Below are 10,742 nucleotides of genomic sequence, written 5' to 3'. Positions count from 1 at the left end.
GGGGGGGGGAGTAACTATGTCAGGGGATGAATGTGTTAACTAGGTTGAGTGTGATCATCTCACTATATATGCATATCAAAGCATCACAGTGTACATCGTAAATACATAATGTTTTTGCTAGAGGGCATGTGCACTCACTCTGGTGGGGGGGGGTGGGAGGAGAAAGCATCTCCCGCCTGCCACCCCAGGAAAGGTCAATCTATTCTTCTCCATCTCTCTCTCCTTTCGGGATTTTGGGTATGTATGCACATGTGCCTGGCATGTTTCTCAAGCAGCCAGGTCCAGGACTCGAAACATGCAGTCAGCCATATGGGATCCAGCTGTCTTAACCCTTAGGCTATGGAATTGGCCCGATAAATACACCATTTTTAATTGTCAATTATACCTCAATAAAGCTGGAAAAAATTAGAAATTCACATGCTGGTATATACACAGAATATCTGGAAGACTACACAAAAATTGAGTAACACTAGTTCACAGAGCAAAGGGGAACTGGCAGGCTAAAGAAGATAATTTCCTCTCGTAATTTGCCTGTTTCTTCTAAATGTTCTGCCATGTGTATCTAGTAACTGTTCAAAACAATAAATAAACAGAATCCCTGGCCCCAAAACAAATTGTAGCTTAAAATACAAATGAACTGCAGCTGATCTAGCAACCCAGGAGAAGAGCAAAAATTTCATTAGGTGGTATTACTTTCAGTGAATACTCTTCTATGACTCTGGATGCAAGAAAACTACAGAGATATTCTAAAAAGAAGGGGAGAGGGTTAGTTGTTCTGTATGTAACAAAACCAGAGGAATATTCTTTTTTGTTTCTGAGGGCCACTGTGGATAGAAAATAGTGATACGGGAAGGAAAAAAAGAGCTGGGAGAGAGAGATGCCTGGTAACATGCAGGAGGCATGATCCTCATGGGGGGCATCACTGGGGAGAAATTCTCTGTGGCAAAGAATACCCAAAAGATCTCCAGGGACAGCCTACTGCTAAGTGCTACAATTACGATCACCACCCCTCACTACACCTTGAACTTGATGTACAAGTCTATAAAACATAATAATAAAGTGTTGGGCTTTGGAGAAGAGGAGGAAGAGGGTGGTAAGCGGGGCCAGGCGGACTACCAAGAGGGGAAATAGACAACAAATCCAAGAGATGGTCAAAGCAGGAAGTTGTGGTGAATCCTGGGACAGGGCAGGTGGACTGGGAAACGGGTTCCTGCAATCCCATGGAAATAGCAAGGAGGGGCCCAGGGAGAAACTCCCTCCTGCATATGGGATGCACACTTGCAATACTTCACTGGGCTATCCTGATCCCTGGAGCTTCGTGGGCTTGGGTCTATTCCACTTACTTAGAAGGCAAGCTGATGATCTCCTATCTCCTCCCTTTTCCCTGTGGCCTCCTACCCCCACTTTTTAAAAGAGGAATTATCTAAGTATGTCAAATGTCTTAGACTATGATTCTGCTGAAGGAAAAGTTTCTAAATAAGCTCACAACTTCCTCTGAAACCCAAGAGAAGCAGCATTGCCTCCCCTTGTCTACCCACTGCACCACCACTACCCTGATTAGAGAAATGAAGGTCGAGGATGATCCAGCCCCAGTCAAGTTAGAAGTGGTCTTCTCTACTCAGGTTTATAACTCCTTCTACTTTAACCAAGTCCTAAACATTAACTCTTCCTGATCTTAGACCCTGCCTCCTCCATCACTCATCCCCTCCTGAACTCCACAACACAACCCCGTGTGGCATTTATATGCTGACCATAAACACAGACAAGAAGAACAGGTTCCTGATCAGATGTGACAGCTCTTCAAACGCAATGCTACAAAAATCTCCTCTCGGCAAAGAAAAGTACACATCTTAACTGTTCACCCTCTGAATTCACTTTACAGACCTCTCTCTTCCTAAGTTTTCCTGTAACCAAGATTCACCATTTCCTATGATAGATCCTAACAGATCCAGCCTCTTAGAGCCAAAGTCCCTTTGCTTGGCAGGTACACACCCCCCAAGGTCCAGCCTCTTCTCAGCCAAGGGAGGCAGGGCCCCAGGGCATGACAAAGGCACTCTGTTTCCTTAGCCCTGACAATGCAGTCCCATGACCTCGGCCCCCTGACACACTGCCTCTTAGAACTCAGCCTCCTCAAACCCACATCCGGCTCCTACCGGCCACTCGCAAGACAACAACCCTGAGCCACAATCCACCAAACCTACAGAGGCCAGTCACACAGGAGAGACCTTCCAAGGCCCAGGAAAGAGCTGGAGAGCTGGGGGAAGGGGCCTGCAACATGAAGAAACTTTGTTGAAGGCACCTGCTTTCTCTCTAAATAAATAAAGTAAAACTTAAAAGAAAAAAGAAAACAAAAGGGAACCTTTTGCCTGAGTCTGTGCTGGGGAGCTATTTAAGGGCTACACACGTCTCAGGCACAGTCACTCCAGGCTGTGCATTGTGTTTTCTCCTTAGGTATTGAGACCAAAACCATCCCTTATTTCTCTAGAGTTAGCAATTATTTATTTGGCTTCCCCTCATCGCTGTGTCTTAATTCATGACTTTTCCATTTCTACATCTCCTCCAAACAAGCCCTTTGGGAGTCAGGGAAAGAACGCACACGGTCCCTGCACTCTTTCTATCATAATCTTCTGAACGCCCCATTCCTGGAGTTGATGCAGCTCATCCAGGCCATCAGCCCACCAAGCTCTGCTAGCTTAGCTTAAACTAAACTTCTCTTCTACCCCTGGTGCCTTAATGCCCTTTCCCATTTTTCCCCAAATTCTTAATTCCCAAGTATCTTGACTCAGAGGTTATGAAAGAAAAAACTCCATGACCTAGAAGCAGAAAAGTACCTGAGTCCTGAACCTGGATTTGAATTCATCTCTCCTTTTACCCCAAGATGGTTTGTCCAACTCACATGACAGAACAGATCTCAGGGAGGACACTTAGGGAAAAAGCCCTATATGCAACCAGCTTGCTGGGAGGAAAAGCTTCACCCTGACCCTGTTCCCTTATCCCACTGATTCCTGCTTTCCAAGGGCCACTACTTTCCTCCTCTAAGTTCCCAAACCAATCACAATTCATAACCTTTCAGGAAGAAATGAAATAAGTGCTTGTATTCTCCAGTGGAATAATATACAAGATCACACTTACCTTTTGCCAAGATTTGAACAGTTGTTAAGAGGTTTTCCCTCCCTCCCACCCCACACCAACAGTGAAACACCATCTGGGAGAAATCATCATCACAAATACTTAAAGCACCAATTCATAAGAAAGCAGAAGGAAGAACGCACACACATTTACATGCCCTACCTGTGACTTGGCAAGTGCTTTAGGAGGTGGGGTTATTTAAAAAAAAAAAAAAAGGCATACCTAAGGGCCCCCAAAACACGCTTGCTGGTTCATCTTATTCCTTCCCCAAGAGTACTCTGACTCTGCATAGGCATCAGCGAGAAAGGAAAAGAACAAAGTGAAAATATGATGGCCCTCCTCAGGTAACATAGATGACATGCAAATGCTCACTGCTCCTTCCACAGTAAGGCTGGCAGAGGAATCATCTGAAGCGCAGTACAGTTCCACATGTCTCAGGGCCTTGCACTGAATAAAAGGACACCCTACCCAGAGCTGGAATGTTGGCCTTTTATCTGCCAGCCCTTAAGTACCTGGGGGAACTGAGCTTCCCAGGCCTTGCCTGTGTCTTGTGAATATTACATACCTCAGGAGGTTAAAGCTCAGATCAAGCCTCTTTGCAAAATGTCCACAGTCCCTGCCAAGGTGCTCTGGAATTTCTCTGCAGTCCTGGCCTATGTAGGACACCTGGAAATGAAATGGAACAGAAACAATGTGGCCAACGAGAATCACCCAGCTGTTCACCACCCTGAGTCATTGATCCAATGATTGCTTCCGCAGCTTTAAATGCACGCTTCTCACACACAAAAAGGCCACATTTGTGACTGTTTTCCTGATCAAATTAGCTTTGGGAGCTTCAGGGACTCTGCCAACAGCTCCTCTTTCCTGGTATAGTTAGCTTGATAGAGACTAATCCTGGCACAATAGAAATTGGACTAAAATTGGCCGGATTCAGGTGTTCAAAAGAAACCCCATCGTCAGAGCACGTGGATATAATTGCCACCATCAGCCTCTTGCTCAGGGAGTCTTTCCAACAGCTGCCCCTCTGCCTCCCCTTCTCCCTCCCCTCCACTGTCCTGCCCCCACCTCAGAGCCTGTTCTGCACTTTACCTCATAAAGATATAGCAGATGCATTTACTAGCATTTAGCCTTCAGGGTGCTGAACAAATGGAGTTGGACAAGAAAACCGCCCAGACCTTCCATCCTGTCCCCGTACCACTGTGGATAAAGTGCTGTCCACACTTGAAACAAAGCTGATTTGAAGGACACAGGGCAACAGCATGTGGCCAGCACATCCAAGTCTCTCTCCTCTGTGGAGCCTTCGGCAGTCGATCAAACTCTGCTTACACAACTGATTCCTTAGGCATTCTCTAATTTATTTATATTATTTATTGTTAAGTAGTGTGTACTAAGTACTAAAGGGCCAAACTGAAATATGATCCTAGAACTTCAGACTGTGAGAAGGTCAGTGGGCTTTCTCATGACCCTGACCATCCAGTTTGGTGAACCCATTTCAACAGATAGCACCACAGATTGGAGACTAATTCCAAAACTCATAAAACAAACCCTGGGTCTGAATTGGCCAGATCCCAATACATGAGACTTCCTTAAAGTACACCATGCTCAACCCTCGGGTAGAATTTCACATCCAGCCTTCATTTAGCTCCCCCACAAATTTGTATTCTTCACTTATAGACAAAGTTGTCTTGGAATGAGGGAGCCATTTTCCAGCTATTATGTTCCCAAGTTGAACCTTGTAAATTACCAATATGCAACCATTTTAGAACTACAAAGCAGCAGTTTCAAATGGTTTGCCTAACACAAGTCACACTGAACCCTAGCGCCCTCAATTTTTCAACTCATCTCTCAACCCTTTCCTATCCAATGGCAACAAATTACTGACCCCATAAGATCCTGTACTCATTCTTTCCAGTTATCTTACTTCAGTAACCTCATTTCAGGAAGAGAGAAAGTAGGGAGAAGTGCTGTCCACACTTGAAACAAAGCTGATTTGAAGGACACAGGGCAACAGCATGTGGCCAGCACATCCAAGTCTCTCTCCTCTGTGGAGCCTTCGGCAGTCGATCAAACTCTGCTTACACAACTGATTCCTTAGGCATTCTCTAATTTATTTATATTATTTATTGTTAAGTAGTGTGTACTAAGTACTAAAGGGCCAAACTGAAATATGATCCTAGAACTTCAGACTGTGAGAAGGTCAGTGGGCTTTCTCATGACCCTGACCATCCAGTTTGGTGAACCCATTTCAACAGATAGCACCACAGATTGGAGACTAATTCCAAAACTCATAAAACAAACCCTGGGTCTGAATTGGCCAGATCCCAATACATGAGACTTCCTTAAAGTACACCATGCTCAACCCTCGGGTAGAATTTCACATCCAGCCTTCATTTAGCTCCCCCACAAATTTGTATTCTTCACTTATAGACAAAGTTGTCTTGGAATGAGGGAGCCATTTTCCAGCTATTATGTTCCCAAGTTGAACCTTGTAAATTACCAATATGCAACCATTTTAGAACTACAAAGCAGCAGTTTCAAATGGTTTGCCTAACACAAGTCACACTGAACCCTAGCGCCCTCAATTTTTCAACTCATCTCTCAACCCTTTCCTATCCAATGGCAACAAATTACTGACCCCATAAGATCCTGTACTCATTCTTTCCAGTTATCTTACTTCAGTAACCTCATTTCAGGAGGAGAGAAAGTAGGGAATAATAATAATAATAATAATAATAATAATAATAATCAGTGACTCCAATAAAAGTAATTTTGATGAGCTAGCAGGTGTTATGTTGGTTAAGGTGTTGGACTCGCACATAGCTGATGATGGTTTGAGTCCTGGACCTGCTTGAGTCCTTGCCACATGCTTTCTTGCTTTCTCACTTTCCCTCTCTCACTCTCTGGTGAACACATGTGCCCTGTAGCAAATTTAAAAATTATAATAATGATAAATAGAATTCAATAATTCTTTTAAAAAGTAATACTAATTTAGACTCTGAAAAATGCAGGCTAAAAAATAAAGGGCTCAGGACCAGCAGGTGGCATGGAGGTTCAAGGTGCTAACTCCCACATGGCTTACTACAGTTCTGGTGGCTTGCTTTATCACTTTCCTTCTCTCTCTCTCTCTCTCTCTGTCTCTGTCTCTGTCTCTGTCTCTCACTCTATCCCCCTCTGATCAAATTTAAATAAAGTTAAAATAAAATAGCTCTTTGAAAAATAAAAAATTTTAAAAAGGGCTCTAAATTCAATCTAGCAATCTCTCCCCTTTCAATTTAAGACCCATCTTTCTTCACAGTTTCTGGTCTAATAAATTGTTTCCAAGCAGAAATAGAAATCATACACCAACCAAGGAGCAACTGGGATATAAAGCCCTAATCAGAGGAATTTGGTTTCCCTCAGGATATCTACTCCATCACAGCTTTCTGTGTATTATAAGTTCACATTGATCCCCAGGCCCATGGTGCTCACTAGAAAACCCACCCTGTTCACCCTGCCCTTTACCACCATCTTGTCCTGTAATTATTCGAGACCTCTATGATATCTGTAGCAGAGAAGATGAGCTTCATATGTAGAAACCAAGCTCTTTCCTCATACACTGGACTAAATCTAGTAGGGTCCTAGTGTGTTAAAAACCTTCAAGTTTTATATATAATAAACAAATAAAATGAAAGTCCAGAGGCCTGCCCAGCATAATGTCTTAGTGAGAGCCTGGACCAAGTCCTACACCATAGAAAGGACTTCCAATTTGGGGGCCAAACAGTGCTTACAAATCCACATGTGGGTGTGGGTTTTCCTGATCAGTTAAGGCCAATCGCACATCTATCATCAGATTTTGCCTTTCTAATAAGTCTTCCTAGCTGAATGAGCAAGAACTACCCCCCATGACACCACACTAAAGGTCCAAGAAAAGTTAGAACCTGGAGAAAGAAAAATATTTGTTCTTTTTCTTTCTCTTCAGAAGATAGAATAGCATTTGGATACTCACAACATGTCTGAGGAGACTTTCATCAACTTGGTTAGGTGCCTGGTCTTAACCATACAACATCCAGGAAAACAGACCAACACACAACTTGTTCCCATCCCACAAAGATAAAGACCAACCTTCAAAATTCAGCATGAGAAGGGAACCAGCAGTTAGCGTAATGGCTATGTCGCTGGATTCCCATGTAGTCGACCGCGGTTCGTGTCCCGGACCCGGTGGCTTAAAAAAACTCACGCCGGGCGCGTGTGCATGCGTGCCCAGGATCCCGAGAGGAGAATGGAGGAGAAGGGATTGCGGCGTGACCATCCCCCCTGGGGGGTGATTTCTCGCTTTCTGTCTCTATGCCTCTCTCTGTCTGTCTGGCAAGCGCACGCGCCCTACAGTGAAAATCTCTCAAAAAAAAAAAAATTCAGCATGAGAAACAACTTGATAAGCACAGGCACACTTAGACCTTCACTGTGGAAAAGGGAAATGTTTTGGTTCTGTGAAGAGTGCAGCCCAGGCTAAAGGGCTCGAATTGACTGGAAAAAGCCTCCAAGAAGCCAACAGCCATCACCAGCACTATAACCAACAATCATATCTAGAAGAAAAACTCATTTAAAAAGTGCTTCTGAGTGGAAGACATTTCCTCTTGGTACATCAGGAAGCTTCCTAAAGCTAAGGACAACCTTGGGACCAGCAGATGGCATAATGGCTATGTCACTGGACTCCCATGTAGTCAACCGCAGTTTGAGTCCTGGACCCAGTGGCTTAAACTCACACCAGGCATGAGTGTGTGCATGCCCAAGATCCCATGAGGAGAATGGAGGAGAAGGGATTGTGGCATGGCCATCCCCACTGGGGGATGATTTCTCACTTTCTGTCTCTCTCTTTCTGGTGAGCACACATGCCCTATAACAAAAACCTCTCACTCAATAAATAAATAAAGCTAAGGACAATCTAATGTAAGACACAAAGTCAGAAGTGTCAAACTAAAACTTTGCTTCTTCAACAAACCAGAGATGTAGAGATTAATATTTTTTAAATTTTATTTATCATTATTTTATATTTTATTTTCTTTGAAGTTGACCAGAGAGAGACAATGAGAGAGAAGGAAAATGAGAAAGCAAGCTGCCAGGTCTGGGACTTGCTAGATCTGAAAATGAGGAAACTAGGGACTAGTGGGGGCAGGAAACTCTCCTCCTCAGGCAGATGCTTGGAGAGAGGACAGAGAGCCTCTTCAGCTGCTACCTCTAGGCAGTCATGTTAACTCCCAGGAGCTTCTTTTCCCTACGTGCTGCATAAGGCCCATCATTTCCAACCTCTCCACCAACTACTACCTTTCTGACCTGCTACTTTTGAACTCTAGGCCTTCCTCAACTATCTCCTCAAAGCCTGTGAGTCTAGGACAGAACCAGCATTCCTGGGCAACAAACTCAGTTAAATAGGAGGTATGGAGAGACAATGGAGGCCAAGCTTGTGCCCTAATGGTTAGGGGAGCTGGAACCCACATGGCCGACCATGCACTTAAAATCTTGGCCTTGGTGACTTGAAAAACACAGTGTATGTGTGTGCTTGTGTGCCCAGAATCCCAGCTGGATGGAGAAATGGAGAAGGGATTTCAGCCTGACCACACTCTACTAGGGAATGCTTTCTCCCTCATTCTCTTTCTGGCAAGTACATGTACCCTCTGGCAATCAAAGAGAAAGAGAGAGAGAATGTGTTGGCTGATTTACAATGCCCTGCATGGTTCCTGGTGCATAGTAAATATGTGTAATTACAGAAGCACCAAGACTTCAGCAAAAAGAAAGAAGAAAAAAAAGAAAAAAAACAGGCCGTGGCCGGTTTGATAGGATGCACATTGGCCTTGGCCTTCACTGCATCTAGAGCAGTTGTAAACCCCTAGAACTCTAAGGGGGAATCCATTCCCTTCAGCCCAAAGGAATCTTAAAATCCGATTGTGCCTGACACTACCTGCCTTAGGCAACCCAAGGGGAGAGTTTCAAAAACTCAGCACACGTCTCCAAGATGTACAAGGTGTAGGAGGACTGGTTTAATCAGAGCAGAGAAGAGGTTAAAAATAGAGAGCTGGCTTTTCCAGAAGCAAGATACCTGGTCCCAGCCTGGCTGAGTTCATCCCTCCAGCAATGACTAAAAACACCTGAGGCTTCACTACAGGGCTGAAAGCATGTAAGGCTGGGTTTCTATGACCCAGGGTTGAAATTGGAGCGTAGTCATTCCCCACAGACACCTGTTCCAAAAATCAGGTGTTGAAATAAAATGAGGACGGAGGCCCAGGGCGTGGCCTTCTACTAATCAGAGACCATGGTCTGGCAGAAACCAGTCAGCACCCCACCCCCATTCCCTAGAAAAGCACCATGACTTTCATTGTGACTGGTGTCCTTGGGTACTTTTGCCTTTCTGGGTCCAATTGCATTGACATAAAAATGAATACACTGTTATAAATTAACACGAGTTTTTTGTTTTGTTTTGAACAAAAGTTATTTTTAAATTCTTATTAAAAAGAAAGAGAAACGAAAATACTTCCTGCTGGTCCCAAAAAGTACTGTGGCCACAGGCACTAGGGCCATGTGCGCCATGGAGAAGTCCCCGCTGGGCCTGCTCAGTGAAGCAATGGGGACTGAGGGAGGTAGAGGGGGCAAAGGACCTGAAAGTCCTTCTTCCCACACAGCAGGGGGGTGTGCCAGGCCCGAACCGGGGGATTTGTCCTCACCAAACTAGGGCACCCCTGACCCCACTAGGAGACGCGGCCCTCAGAGGTGTTTGGGCCTCGGAATGGCCCTGGCCCCGGCGGTCCCTCCCCTCACGCACTCTGTCCCAGGCGGGGCGGGGCAAGCTCGGACGGACTTACATGAGTTCCACTGACCACCAGCCCGGCCATGGCAGCCCGGACCTGGCGGGCGCGCAGCGCGGTGGGACGGGGAGCGCGGCTGGCGGGGAGCGCAGTTCCGCACTGGGCAGTCAGCTGACCCGGCGGAAGCCCGCGGCGCGGGCCGGGCGCTCGGACCACCGCTCAGCTGCGCGCGGCCCGGCCCGGCCCCGCCAGGCCCGACCTTCGTGCAGCTGAGCCTCCGCCAGGCCTGCACGCGCTGCAACAGGTGTGCCGCAGCGCTGAGCACCCCCCGCTGGGACCGCTGCCCTGGCTCCTGGGCTTCCCCAGTACCACCACCACCCGCAAGGCGTCCCAGGGCCCCTTCACCCCAAGAGCGGCCCTCTAAAACCGGATCCTCAAAACTTTATTGCGTTAATTGGGCCAGGCGTGAGGTGGAGAGACGGTTGGGGAGACTGCTATCAGGAATCTTTAGGTTCCATCGGAGTCGTTAGCTGGGGGTTTAGAGAGCCAGGCTTTTCCTAAATTTCACAATCCTGTTACATAACTGCCCTCAACTGCAGGGAGGAGGGGCCTCTTGGGGAACTCCCCTCTCCAGCTTTCCCCTCTCTAGCTTTGGTCAGGTGGGGATAAGTCAGAAGTGTGGAAGGATTGCTGGGGGAAGTGGGAGGTGGTGCTCGCTCAGTTATACCATCCTCACCCTCACTTTGTAGCCTCCAACAGCCAGGAGTTTAAAATAATAAACCCCAAAGAAGAAGTGAATAATGTCACCAAAGTTCAGGCTTATCCAATGTTCCTTTC

At 46.0% G+C, this 10,742-nt stretch overlaps 1 long non-coding RNA gene across 1 annotated transcript in view; it reads right to left on the bottom strand.

The window, feature by feature from the left end:
- Positions 1-10,173, bottom strand: part of LOC106733166 (uncharacterized) — a 338,607-nt gene extending 328,434 nt beyond the window's left edge. The window contains exons 1-2 of the long non-coding RNA XR_001371214.2: positions 9,963-10,173; positions 3,695-3,795 (exon numbers count right to left, since the gene is read on the bottom strand). This is a non-coding gene — a long non-coding RNA (uncharacterized LOC106733166). The remainder of the gene's footprint in view (positions 1-3,694; positions 3,796-9,962) is intronic.
- Positions 10,174-10,742: the final 569 nt, after the last annotated feature.

Source organism: Tupaia chinensis, unplaced genomic scaffold (genome assembly GCF_000334495.1).
Source record: "Tupaia chinensis unplaced genomic scaffold, TupChi_1.0 Scaffold000635_1, whole genome shotgun sequence".
Taxonomy (NCBI): Eukaryota; Metazoa; Chordata; class Mammalia; order Scandentia; family Tupaiidae; genus Tupaia; species Tupaia belangeri.
This window is presented reverse-complemented; position numbering and strand designations above follow the sequence as displayed.